The 14,268-nt window shown below is 39.7% G+C and overlaps 1 protein-coding gene across 1 annotated transcript in view; it reads right to left on the bottom strand.

The window, feature by feature from the left end:
* The window catches only part of LOC139961306 (plexin-A4-like), a 64,402-nt gene extending 63,769 nt beyond the window's left edge, over positions 1-633 (bottom strand). Inside the window, exon 1 of the mRNA XM_071960432.1 lies at positions 416-633. The gene's annotated coding sequence lies outside the window, so the exon portion shown is untranslated. The remainder of the gene's footprint in view (positions 1-415) is intronic.
* Positions 634-14,268: the final 13,635 nt, after the last annotated feature.

Genomic DNA, 14,268 nt, shown 5'->3' with positions numbered 1-14,268 from the left:
AATCATTAGACTTAAAACCATTTTACATACCATAATAAGTGCATTTCATATGTCTCTTTTAAAGATAAATATAACCCAACTTAAAACGTGTGGTACGAAATACATAATCTGACTTAATTAAGCACATAATAGTTGGCTAATTGTGGCAATAATCTTGCCACTAAATATTTGTGCTATGACCTAGTGAATGAAAAATATGTACTATTACTAAGTAGCCTACGGTCTACATATCTATGTTTTAACGATGAAAATACATTTCACCACAAAAATGTGAAAATATATTAATTTACACTTCAGCAAAAACTCTGAATGGTGCTAGGCCTTACAATGCATCAGCAGCATCACTAACTTTATAGGCCTAACCAAGTCTTACTTTTAACAATAAGTTAGCCTATAGGCTATAGCTCTAGCTCACCTTACATCTGTTTGTACCAATTAATTGAATTGTCGAAGAAAAGATACGTTAACCTACGTCGGAAAACATGAATTAAGGAAAGTAGTCAACCTTATCCACTTCTGCCACTCAGTCAGTCTGTGCTCCGTCAGCCGGACCACTGTAATTCGTTGTGATAGTTCCTGTTTGTGGTACGAATGGTAGCAGTGATGTCCTTAACCTACTATATATTACAGCGCATGAATGCACATTACACTATCTTGTAATATACAGTTAACGTGTGGGGTGAGTCGTTTTACAGCTTTGAGAACTTGTGTAGGTGTCGTACTCACAATTGCTCCATTGATTTACACAGTAAATTCGTCACTTTCCAAAGCCACTACAAGCTTTAAATGTCCTGCTCATCATGTGATAGCTGATGGCTTGAGCTAGTCACAGCACACTCATTTTTTTGCCGCCATAACTGTTTAACTTTTTGAGCAAGAATAATGGCGGCGCAAATGGGGAGGGGCAGGTATGTGGTTTCCCCAGTCGTCTTAACAAACTAGCAGATCTCTCTTCGTCCAAAATTACTTTACTTTGGTAATATTCGGCTAACAAAATGTTACACCTTCCGCAGGTTTTACCCGAAGACCTACCCCCCCCCCTCCCCGCTTAGGTCCTTTGAAATGCATTTCAATGAAACTGAATTATCTGGAATGTATTCCTGTGCTGTTAAAGTTAAAATAATTACAATAAAATTGTTTCAAAGTTCCTTAGAAATTGAATTTATCACTATCACATTTATTTAGTGCTTTTGTATGTAATTTCCCTTTCTGACATTTTTTTAGGCTCACCAAGATATATGCAAAGCCTAGCAAGAACTATCTTAGAGTGCTGCTTCTGGGGGTTGTGCACTCGATCCCAGCCAACTCTTAACTGTGTTACATGTGCTTCATTTTGCCGAGGTCGCGAATAACTTTTACCTGTAGAGGGCGTTATGTTTGTTTTATTTTAGCCAACTTTCCCTTTCCCAGTTTCGACTCTCCGCGCAAACCAACCTCATTGATAGACAAAACATCAATTACTCCACGTCGGTACATAGGCCTATAATACGTACAGTTATTGCATTATTTCACCGTTACTGTGCGTGTATACATTTGCAAACATTATTATCACAATAAGGCAGAGATTTGAGTGTTTTTCTTCTGAGAATGGGACATGTGAAAGGGGTGCAGGTGAATTGCAAGCAAGTTTAACGTGAGGGGTTGAAAGTGCAAAAATGCACATTTATAAAGTGCACACCACGGACAAAGTTTGAAGGGACATCCACACCCATGCGCGAACGAGCTTCACACATAATTAAATAAGATTTGTGTTGAATTGATAAATTTGTATTGTAATTCGTATAAGTTGCAGAATTGCGCACTGGACTCTGTACGGAGGTTTAAAAAAAACAACGTTCACGGATTTTTACGTTTTCGGCTATGGTATTCATCCTTTCCACCAGAAATTCCTGGTTCCTCCTTTGCACATTATGAAAGTAATTGGGTTCTGTATGGTAACTACATTCTTGCTGTTATTTGTTATTTTACTGACCCGGGTATTTTGACTAACTTAGTAATATGAAATGAGTAAACTCATATAATTTGCTTGTAGACATGTCGGATATTAATTAATAACAAAAATTATGAAAAAAGAATGACAAATAATAATACACGATTCTTATGTAGGCTATCGCAATACACATTCACGTCTCGAAGCGCTATAGGAAAATACGACAGAATAATAGAGAGAAACTATGACATTGAGAGTGTAGATAAGTCTTAGTAATATTTTAAAATAAGATACATATTCACCTGAGGCAGAATATTCCACATAAAGAATCTGTGATTGCATGTGACTAGCAACTATAGAGCGCAGGCGTATGGATCTGGGTTGTGCCTGTGGACAATAATTTAAGCGGGGGAAGGCCATGGATGCGTTTGAAATGTTAGTAATACAATTTTGAAATAGGCCTAGATGCGAGATTCAACATTCAGTCGGTGCAAAACTGCGATGGATTGGAGTAACATTTGTTGCAAATAAGACCTGTGATGATCAGTTCTGAATGCGTTGTAGTTTATGTAGGTGACGAGTTAGGAGGCCATATAACAAGGTATTACAATTGTCCAAGCGTAAGACACAAATGCTTGAACAAGCATTTCAGTTGCTTTGGTCCCTGTAAGATTATTATCAAATACTACTCCTACATCCTGAAGATTTGTGTCGGGTTCAATATGCGCGTTCTCAATCTGAATATATGAGACAGGTGTGGCAGATCAGAAACGGGAGGAACAAATGACTTCAGTTTTATATATTTCATTTAACTTCATGTCATCAGTGATAGACAATGGCCCGATACACGCCTCCAATTTTTAGCATGGAACCACGATCTTCGAGTATTGGTATGAGTGTGTAAATTTGTGTATCCTCCGCATAAACCATATACTGTTAATTCTATGTGATCTGCCTTGCCATAAAATTGAAGAAGTATCACCGCTTTGCAGAAATACATTATTTTGATTCTTGATTATCTTATGTACTACGTACGGACACATCGTTCCCAATATATACATGCATCAAATCCCTACAAGGGATATTATGCCTCATTGCATCATTAATATACTGAGAGACCCTGCGCTTGCTTATAGAAACGCTGCATCTGTCAACATATGAGTATAGTTTTAAAGTAAAATCAGTAGTCTTTGGCATGAGAATACATAACTGGTTAGATACATGGCTTAAATAATCTGCCATAAAGATTAATTGGTTCAACGGTCTCTGAAAAATATACAGTTCTAATCACTGGATGGTCATTGCAAAAGAGCCACTCGCGCACAAGCAAGGGGAATTGCCGAAATTTCTCAAACCAGTCCATTCCACAGTTCAATGTTCGTATATACTGTAGATATTACCTCAAGCGTTTTTCTAAATATCGAGAGGCATACTTGCAATGTAAGCAGTGGCGTAGCCAGACTTTTCCATCTGGGGGGCAAAGGGGGGGGGGCGAAGGGTCTGATTGGTGGGGCAGACTAAGCTAGTATACAAAAGACATGCCAAACAGTTTGCATGACAAACTGTGGCAAATCGGGTATTGTGTCAGCAATGTAGGGTACAGATGGTCACTCTAGTTAGCTGACGTTTTATGTTATTTCCACAAAGGTATTATAAACGATAAAACAGATCACTGAAAAAGTCATCGATAATTCTCTTTAAAAATCTGAATAGACTATGCTCTTTCTGTCAGTATTCAAAGATGATCAGCATGATATCTGACTTGCCTGGGAGTGTAACCACCCCCCCCCCAATCAACAAAAGATGTTATCATTCCCCCTTCGGGCCCTTCTTTTGCACTGTCTAGGGCTCACTCAAACAGTCTAGCGAAGGTTAATTCGCCTATTCTGATGACTGTCTGCGAACTTATCGACGAATTTCGCGCCCTATGATAAGGTGACCATATTTTCGTGACTGAAATCGGGGACATTTATTGCGTGACTGATATGGGGGAGGGGTTTAAGGGAAGGGGCTGTCCCCCTCCCCCTTTGGAAAATTTTAAAGTGCCTAAGGTGCTTAGATGTAAAATGGTGATACTTTGAAGCACTTTTTAAATCAATTTTATTTTCAAAAATGTAGCTTTTTCTTAAGTGAAATCCACTTACTTTACGTGGTTCTTTGAGAGCTTGTGATTTGCTCATGCTCACAGTATAAGTGTCGTTGTGTCGCCGTGGTTGCCATTTATACGGTCGAAAGAGTGCTAGGCTAGATCGATCTAGCATATTTTTAACAGTGTTTCCACTTTACACTGGCCCACCTGAAATACTGGTTATAAGTTCCGTTCTGCGACTGCACACTTGACTAAATTTTGTTTTTACAATTATTTTACTAATAATGTGGGATATTTTCGAAATTACTCAACATTTTGACGAATCGGGGACATTTTCGGGGACACTTGGTCATCGGGGACAGCACACTGTAATCGGGGGCTGTCCCCGAAAATCGGGGACGTCTGGTCACCTTACCGGGCCTATGAGCTCAATACGGAAACACAAACGTATATACTAGGCTGTTCTGTGTTGAATGTACCTAACCCAAGAAACACAGCGCGATTGGTCGCGTAGGCGTAGCAAAACTTGTTGTAAGTTTCAGTCAAAATGCAAATTGTTTCTAAATACTGTGATATTCATTCTGCCATACACGTCACTCACGTTTGAATCATTTCGAAACACAATCCAGGGATCAGGGATAACCATGTGAACATAAACTGAACGTAGCCTCCGCTTGTGAGTGCCGCGGAGACCGTTTAATTAAATTGCCAACCCGTTTCCACATTTGACAATACAGAGACAGTGGCGTTTTATGCGCTGCTGCTTGGGTCAAATTCTTTTTCAAGGCAATGTTCCCATGGAAGTGATTTTTATTTTGGCCACCCAATTTCGCAGATAGAGAATTAGGTAAAAGGTAAAGAATAAAAATTGCATAAAAACCATGGTAATATGCACATAGGCCCAGTAACATAATTAATGTGCATTCAAGTTTTTTTTTCTCAGTCAGTAATTCCATTTGGGGAGGGGCAAGTGGGGGGGGGCGAGCATTTCAACTGGGGGGCTCCCGCCCCCTTGCCCCCCCCCCCGCTGGCTACGCCACTGAAAGTAAGATATCAAATATTTTGTCACATTCTTTTGTTTTAATTGTTTGATTATATAGGTATGTGTAATACACACTAACGATGTGCAGTTTACTATAAAACCAGACGTTTTGGAGTTACAAATTAACAGGCTTAAACGTCGATTTATACTGAGTTCTTTGCAAGCAAATGTAATCAAGGAACAAAGAAGAAGCTTGCAAGTTTGCATGATTGCAATGTCTTCATTAGGTTAACATGTTGTGTATTGCATACAATGAAGTACCATGTGTCAGTAATATTATTTGCATTGCCGCTCTTCATATCGTTCAATACAGTCAATACGGAATATAATCGGGTGTGTTTGTACTCCACTAAGAAGAGAGGAACCTTCTGTTAGATTCATATACGGTTGAAGTTGGTCTTAGCTAGATGATGATACCGTAAATGCTGAGAGAAATATTCAAATGAGGTACGCAGGAACTACATATATTTGGAAAAGATATGAAGTTGATTTGGTGAAGAATTATTTCCACGGTTATTTCTTAACCTCCCTCCTGAAAAACACCCACGGCTGTTCCATCGCTTGTTTTACTCCCTCGGTGCTAGCTGTTGTACCGACGGGTTCAGGGAACAGTATCATTATTAATGGGGAAAGTCCGATTACAGGAATACAAAAAGTATTACTGACAGTAGGACGAAAAGGCCTGAGCATAGGCTTGTTTGGTGTGGCCATGAACTATTAACACTTATATGGCATATGTAGCCGGGCGTTTATTCGAAGTTATGTTTTCCTCTATTCGGTTCCTGCATATCTTCTAGTGTAGGTTTTTGTGCCACATAATTATAATATATTCCACAAATGTGTAGACATTCCTTTCCTTTATTGTTACATGTGATTGTTCTTACTACACAGTACAGTATACAATGAATTCAACATCCACTGGTTAATTGAAGTTTTGGTTTTGAAGTTCATTTTGAGACAATGTGTTAATATACGACAATATACCATATGACAATAAAGGTTTTATACTTGACTATATAGGTAAATCAGTAAGTAGCATTTGAAATTATGAAGCATAAAAGTCATAAATGTTGATATATTCCTAGAAGGTTTCCTTTTTCTATTTTGTTCATTTCTATATATGAAAAGTACATGGGCGACAAAAGCCGTAGAAAAAAACCCAAATATTCTGGAGCATCTGGTGAAAAAACTTCTTGGAGGATATTGTTATTGTTCAACTTACAATCGTATTTAAACAATGGTCGGTATAGCCTTATGAATGCTGCTGAAACCAAAATCGCCAAATTTATGAATAGAGGTAAAAATATGTAAACAATGTTTTATTTCAGCCCAGAGGCTATCATAGGTTATATAGTGTAGGTGACAGTAGATCATAAACTGTTCATTACTCTAGGATATGGATTGAGTTTGTGATTTCAACAGGGAAAATTATTTCTCGTCAATGAGCTGCAATGCATTCGTTAGCTATAAGACGGTGCATGGAAGTGGGTTCAGTCTGGGTTGCGGAAGGGAGGGGAATCTTCAAACGGCAGTGCGACAAGTAACTTTCGTACAAACCACAAAACCCAATGGTCTTCTATACTGCAACATTCAGGATACTTGTTTTCAATAAAAGTACACTTCTAAAATTCCTATAGAGACACTCTCAAGTCTAACTTGTTTCTTAATTTCAGTACAAAAAAAATGTTTGTGATATCATCAGGGTGCTGCTTGTACCATGCATGGAGTTCAAACAGAGAGTAATATCTTATATCAATACAGAACATTCATAGTGATAAATTCAATTGTTGCTCTAGCCTATTAATGTCCTGTCAAGGAAGTAGAGAATATGCCTGTTCTATAGTGTGTGTGTGTATGTCTGTATGTATGAACACGTACTTTTTAGTGCAGCTAGAGTAATGCGTGCATGTTTGCTCAATCACAATGCTTATCTAGAGGACGTATTTGTGAGAACTCTCTTATTCACACTTAAGTTTGCAAATACATTGTTTGCAATTTGCAAACTAACCTTTGCTATGTTTGTAACATATATACTTCCTTATGAAACTAATGTCGGATACCAGGCTACTGTACTTGTATGCAATCACAGACAAAGTTAACTGGTTTCCTCAATTGTTACATGTAGGCATTGGCGTAACCAAACTTTTTCATCGGGCAGCGGGAGCTAGGGGAGGGGGGGGGGCTCAGGGGGCAAAGAATTCGCGAGGGCCGGGGAGGGGTAAATTTGGCGCGCGATCAGTTCGTCTATTTTAGGTATTTTTGCAATATGCCCCATTTCCAAACAATTGAAACCATGGTAATGGTACTGCCGTGTATGTTTCTTTACCCAAATTGAACAGTTTATCCCCGATATATTGTTGAAGGGATATAGTGTTACTAACATACGGACTTGATATATTGTAGAGAAAATCAAGCGCGTATATGATTTCATCTTAGGGGATGTGCATGGGCGGATTAAATTTATTGACCTGTCAACGAGAATGATTTGCGCCATCTGCGTTTGGTCCAGGGGCGAAGCCCCTGGAAGTTATACGAGATTTTAGCCATGTAAAATTACCTTAAAACCTTCAAAATACTGCATATGATTAGAATACTATTGATTCATTGGGTAGAAGTTATTCATGCCTGGGAATTATAATTCATTCATAATAGAAGCAAATGCTAGGGTGGCCTAGTCAAATCCGTGGCACTGTGACAGTAGCTAGTAATACAAAACACACAATATGATGGTGTCAAGGTATGATACCAGTTTGAAGTTTGGGGGGGGGGGTGGGGGCAGCTGCATCCATAGATTTCAACTTCCTAAATGAAAGTAGGCCTACGATAATGTGGACAGTATGCGTTATTTCAGTTGGATTTAGCGAAATGTTCATATCATTTCTGATTTCATGAACCTCAACATTCTAAGCACGTATTGTAGGAATGGAGTTCAAAAATAAAACAAGGTTTTTTTAAACCGATCATCACGTAAATGTACGATTGCGGATGAGATGACCGTGCGGCGTTTGGTTTGCTTTTATGGGGTTTTGTAAGACTGACAATAAACGTTGACTATTCCGAAGGGTGAACGTCTAATGTGAAACTACGATTGTATGTTTTACAGTATTTAGCCTTATCAATTTCACTGTTAGCCCCTATATCATGGCCCTCAATGTTTTAACCAAGGATATTGAGACACAGTCCCCTACACGACCCACCCACTCATCTCATTTCCCCTCCCAGTAGGTCCCTTTTTTTGCATGTTAAAACAAATAATGATAACACAAGCCTAACAATTAAGTTACACCTAAATTTCCCATATGGCTTCCATCAGCATATATAGGCTATACGGCTTCCATCAGAATGCCCTAGCATGCTTATATACATGGGCGGCGATCCTGGGGGGGGGGGGGAAGGGGGGATATATCCCCCCATGAAAATGGGTGAAGGGGATGTAATACACCATATCCCCCCACTAAATGCCAGGGATAAGAATATTTTCATGCCTACATTTATGCATCATCGTGAATGTACGGCTCTTTTTTAGCTTCATTTCTCGCCTACCATAAACGCAGTGCCATCTTTTCAAATAAACCGTCTTCATAAAGAAAGAGAGAGAGAGTTGACTGTAGGCTTCATTGGCGCTATAACAACAAAATGTATTTGCGCCCACGGTATTCATATAGTACATATATGCACCCTCATAGTATTCATATCATAGAGGTAAATGAATCCTGAGGTATCGAGGAATGAGGAATCGAGGTAAATGATTCATTTACCTCGATGATTCATATAGGCCCTATAGTAGGCCTACACACGTACATGTTCCCTCGAACAGCTGAGAATCTCATGTTACCAGGGTAATGCTTAATACACGTTTCACCTGGATGCCCTAGCAATCGGTACCTAGGAATGTAACTATGTGTAATTGTGTATTGCATGTGTATAGGCCTATAATAGCCTGCATGAGGCCATTTTCTTCATCGAATAATATAAAAGAGCTCTCGAACATTCTAACGTAGCGCCTGAAACAAGATTGACAGGGGCAATTTTCCCAAAATAACACCCGAAATTAAAAAAAAGTATTTTGGATCCTGATTATGAGATATTTCGGACATGATATCCCTATTTTAAAGTTGGGTATATGCCGCTTGGAAACCTCGGGAAGTGCCGTTTCCGGCCATCTAGAGGGTTTGTAAATCCCAAATTTTTTGGGCACGCTTCGCGCCAACTCATGGTGGCGCTACGCTTAGATAGTCAACAAGTTCATATCCCCCCCACTCGGAAGTACGGATCGCCGCTCATGCTTATATATCTCAAATTACCTGTGTAAAACAATGATCAATTAGAGCTTAGGGAGTAACGTGAAGTCCTATTTCTGCCCTATAAAATGATTTAGCGAATACAAATTTTCTGATTTATTTTTGGGAAGAGTAAATTTCTATAACATGAGATCTCAAAATAAAGAAAGTTAAGGTGCAGCTCGCAAGGCCTGAGAAGTGCCACTTTTCGGCAATCTGGGAGGCATTTTGGGCAAAACATTTCTTGCTACGCTACGCGTCAACTGGTGGTGGCGTTCCGCTCAGATATACGGCCCTGATAGTGTCATGATGGTCCCTTGGAGGATATAGCACACCCACGTAAAAAAAAGTTATAAAAGGCACTGGTATACACGCACATCAAATCACCACTATGGAACATTTGCCCCCTAGAATTCTACCCAGGCTACGGTTCCGATAAAGGTTGGGGTGGGGGGGGGGGGGGTCTCGTAGCGCTTATAGAAAGCAAATGACATGATAATATTTAATTTAGGACACAATTGGCTGGTATTAATTTGAGAAAGTCAACCGCGAACTGGTTTAACTGAGCTATTAAATGCATTTTGAAATTGTAATTTTGTAATCGTCGGGGTGGGGCTGGCAAGACATTGGACTGGGGATCCCTCTTCTGCCATCACACACCTCCCCCGCTGGTTAGGCCACTGTATACAACATTTTTAATTGGTGGATATTTTCAAGGGCAATTGTTGACAGGACACTTTTTTAGCCAGCTTGGGCGTAATTGTAATCAGTCATAAGTTTACTACAGCGATTTAATTGTTGGATTGGTGAGCACAATTAAAACAGGCATAAGAGAGGTTCGTACTTTAGATATGACTTAGACAGTCCACTACGTAACTCCGAAGATCTTCCCTTGTGGCATGACTTATCTGTTCCACATTAACCATATCCATATCAAGCTTAACTATATACTACACTCTTTGAATTAAAATCACGAGGTCATTCATCAGGGGGCACATTTTCCCTCTACTCACTTACGCTATTGTCGACATTCTAACCAACAATATGACTGCTAGTTCAGGCTGCTGGTTTCTTTCTCTCTTCCCGAAACCACCAGAAACCCTCAAATGTGTGTGACCCGTAACAAACAGAGATCTAGTAACCCAAAACGCATAGGTCCGTAATGATTTCGAGAATTTGAAAAATACTCACGCGGTAGCGTATTGCCACCCAAGCCGCCGTCACAAGGAACGCACTCATCTACCACCATCCAATCCTGAATTCACAAAACATCCCGAAGTTTGAATCTCACTAAGTATGGGATCTTCGTGGACTCTGTTTCAAACTGTGAGCCTGAACAGGGTGCAACCTTCTGTTACCTACATGAAAGCGGTTCCTGCCTTGACACGTAAGTGTCCGAATAAAAGCTCATTCAAGCTTAACTTGAAAACGAGATCCCACTGCAGCCACCAATGTAACGTTTACTTATTCTTAGATTTCGGGGCTCCAAGATATTCCCTTATGAGGATTGGTGGTGGTATGGAAATAAATGTCGTTTGGATGGTTGTGTGTTTGATGAGTCTTGAATCTCGATATTACATGCAAAGAATATAACACAAAGATAAACGAGTAAAGAACGAGCGCTGGGTAGATTTCGTAATCTATTACTACAATCAGCCACGATACAGACAAAAAATAGGCATGAAACCTTCAATAATAAATAGCAAAACACTTGCAAAAATGGTAACAAACAAGGTCTCAATACCGAGAACAGATAAAAATACGACCATAATGGTCGGAGCCAGGGCTACTACCCAAGGGCGGCGGAAGCACTTTTAATCTGGGGGGGCACCGATATCAAAGGGCACTTTGCAGAAATTCGATTGGACTGATGCAGCCTTATATTTAGTACCCTTTATAACTCTTATTGTGTTATCTTATTTGCGTATACACATCACTCCATCAATGCCCCCCCCCCTCCCCCCCCCCCATGGAAAATATGCATATATACTAGCACTGCAATATCCAATGTGCAAATTGGGAAACAAGGGTTATGTTAATATCTTAACAAATTTTTCCTACTCGAAATGGCTTTGAGTTTGACCCACAGAAATTCATTGAAAGTCAGGGGCGTAGCCAGGATTTGCAAAGTTGTATGCATGACTATCAGAGCGGAGCGCCACCATCGGTTGGCGCGGAGCGTACAAAAAAATTTTTGGTTTTGCAAACCCCTCAGATGGCCGGAAACGGCCCTTCCCGAGTGTTCATTCTGGTTCCCTGGCCTCTTGCTAACTTGAGACACCTCAATTTTTATGTAGAAAAAGGGCACATTTTTAACCTGAGGAAAAGTGGGGGGGCACGTGCCCCCTGTGCCCCCCCGGTTCCGCCGCCCTTGCTACTACCGTATCGAACGATTCAGAACGATAGCAAAGACTGATTTACAAGTATCTGACGTCACGTGACATGTAATACTTACGTCACTGTCCTAGTGGAGACATCGGCTTCACACTATACACAATTATCTTTCCATTGAGCGAACCACTGTATTTTTGAAACTGAAGGTTGGTGCAGGTAGGATTTGGAGCAAAATCGAAATGGTTATATAGTTTTGAATATGTGCAGTTTAAAAACTGCAAGCATGATCTTTTAGACTTTCGCTATAGCATGACAGCCTGAAGTTTTCGTCACTTGTGAAAACAAAACCCTCTTTACTCAGTAGTAAAAAATTGTTTAAGCAGCCTTAAAAGGCCTTGAGTGGTCTATAAAGCACCTTAATTAACTTAATATTTGCACAACTATTATTTCCATTTTTTCCACCAAACGAAAGGTGATAACATCAGAATAGGTGTTCTCCTGTTTCCCTTGGCACTTTTCCTGAAGGATATAGACTCTATAATTAATTGTTAACCAAAACAAACCCCAAAAAGTAAAAAACGTCGGTATGCTGACACGTTTATTGGCTACAAATACGATTTTGTTTAGAAGAAGTGCAGTCATCTATCACTTTTTTTGCAAATTCATAGATTAATTGCAAATTAAGTTAATTTATGGGTTAATCAACATGAGCGCCTATCCCTTTTACTATAGGCTGCGTAATGCTTGCAGGCCTAGCCTAGCCTATATATTAATTACCCATCTTGAATTGTATTACAGGTCTCGCACATCAATAATTGTTACACACTAAACTCGTCACTTTCAAGAGCTGTCAAAGCATAGGGCCATAGAAGTTTTCCACTGGCATATCCAATACCCGCCACATTGCATAGCTGAGTTCTTGTCATATCATGGCACTTGCAAATGTCCATGTATAATGACCTTTGGGATTTTGAGCTAGAAGAGCAAGTTAAGCATAGTGAACACCAACCCTTCCATTCGCTTGCTCGGAGTATAAAATTAGCATTTAACCAAAAGTTTTTTCAATTTTTTTTTTTTTATATCACCTTCAATCCTCCCTATTTTCACACCAACTGTACTCTGAATTATGCTCTTCAGTCTTCACATAAAGGCAGAAAAACAATGACGGTAACTGATAATATGCTTAAACAAGTATTACATTAGGTCCTTTTGGCTCTCTCCCCCCCCCCCCCCCCCCCCCCGACAATGATTAACCTTTGGAGCGGATGCGCAATACTCTAATTGTAGTGTGGTACCTATACAATCAAAGACTATCCATCAGGTGAATATGTGGAGTCAGCAGTAAAGTCAACGACCGTAGTCTCAGAAAAGCTTCTTGTCAGTCAGTCAAAATCCACCAGTCAAACAACATACATGCTCGTTGCTCAAATAAATTTCAATATTTTGCCTGCAGTATAATTAACAAGTGACTTTATTTCAAGTTGGTTTTGAATGTCCGGTCCCATTTTGCATACAAAGAGTCCTGTTAAATTTAATTTCAGACCTGACAAATTTAGTGCTAAACGTTGGACCTAATGTTAGGCAAGTGTCTAAGTATGACTGGGTATGACAAAGAGGTTGATCAAGTTTCAACTCCTGTCTTAATGTGTATTTCGTAGTAGTATATATCGTGCTACTTCATCCCCCCTGGGAGTCGCAGACACCCGTTAGTTTCTGGGCCGTCTCCCGCTTTTCTGTAGCCGTTTTTTGGGAGCCTTCGTTTTTTATCTGTTTGGGAGTGTTATCGAATCACACAACTTTTTTCATTAATTATTTTTTTTTTAATTTTTTTTTATATATATATTTATACGCGAAGTGTCCAAAAGAACTTGTTGTCATCGTTTATTTGACGTAATGCGTAAACAAGTCGTTACGCAATAGGCTATTCACATTGACTGAACCTTAGATATAACCACTTGAAATTTGGTGAAACAAATATATTGGGAATCGGTGGTGCTGCAGGACAGGCCCAAGTTGAACATGTTGCTAGAACGGACGGTCGCATCGGTGGCAGTAAAGCAGAAACAGTAAATGCCGAGAAAACGCACGATGAGGTGGATGCGATGAGCACGCAAGCACAAAACAAGTAACTCAAAGAGCAAAAGAGAGTAGCACAAAAGGACTTGTTTACGCAATACTAAAAATAAACGATAACAACAAGTAATTTTTGAACAGTATATATAAAAAATAAACAAAAGTTTTGAGATTCGATAACACTACCAATCAGATCAAACGAAGGCTCCAGGAAACGGCTCCCGAAAAGGGCAGACGGACCCCGAAAAACGGGTGCATGTGGATCCCAATTGCAGCTCCCAACTGTGGATTCCAGAGGGAGGGGTGAAGTAGCACGATATATACTACTGGTGTTTATCACAGTCATTATGCACTGTCGAGAAGACTGCAATCAAGGAATATAGCAAAGTGTGCCACTCTATCTCAGATCACCACCGGTATTAGTTTAATAACAACCGTTTTACTTTGTACATGAATTAACTAGATATTCACACGGTTGCTTGGAAAAATAGGTACCCCTACAAAACTTGTCAATTTGGCG

The sequence above is a fragment of the Apostichopus japonicus genome, chromosome 20 (genome assembly GCF_037975245.1).
Source record: "Apostichopus japonicus isolate 1M-3 chromosome 20, ASM3797524v1, whole genome shotgun sequence".
Lineage (NCBI taxonomy): Eukaryota > Metazoa > Echinodermata > Holothuroidea > Aspidochirotida > Stichopodidae > Apostichopus > Apostichopus japonicus.
The sequence above is the reverse complement of the archived record's forward strand: the minus strand, read 5'-3'. Positions and strand labels throughout refer to the sequence as shown.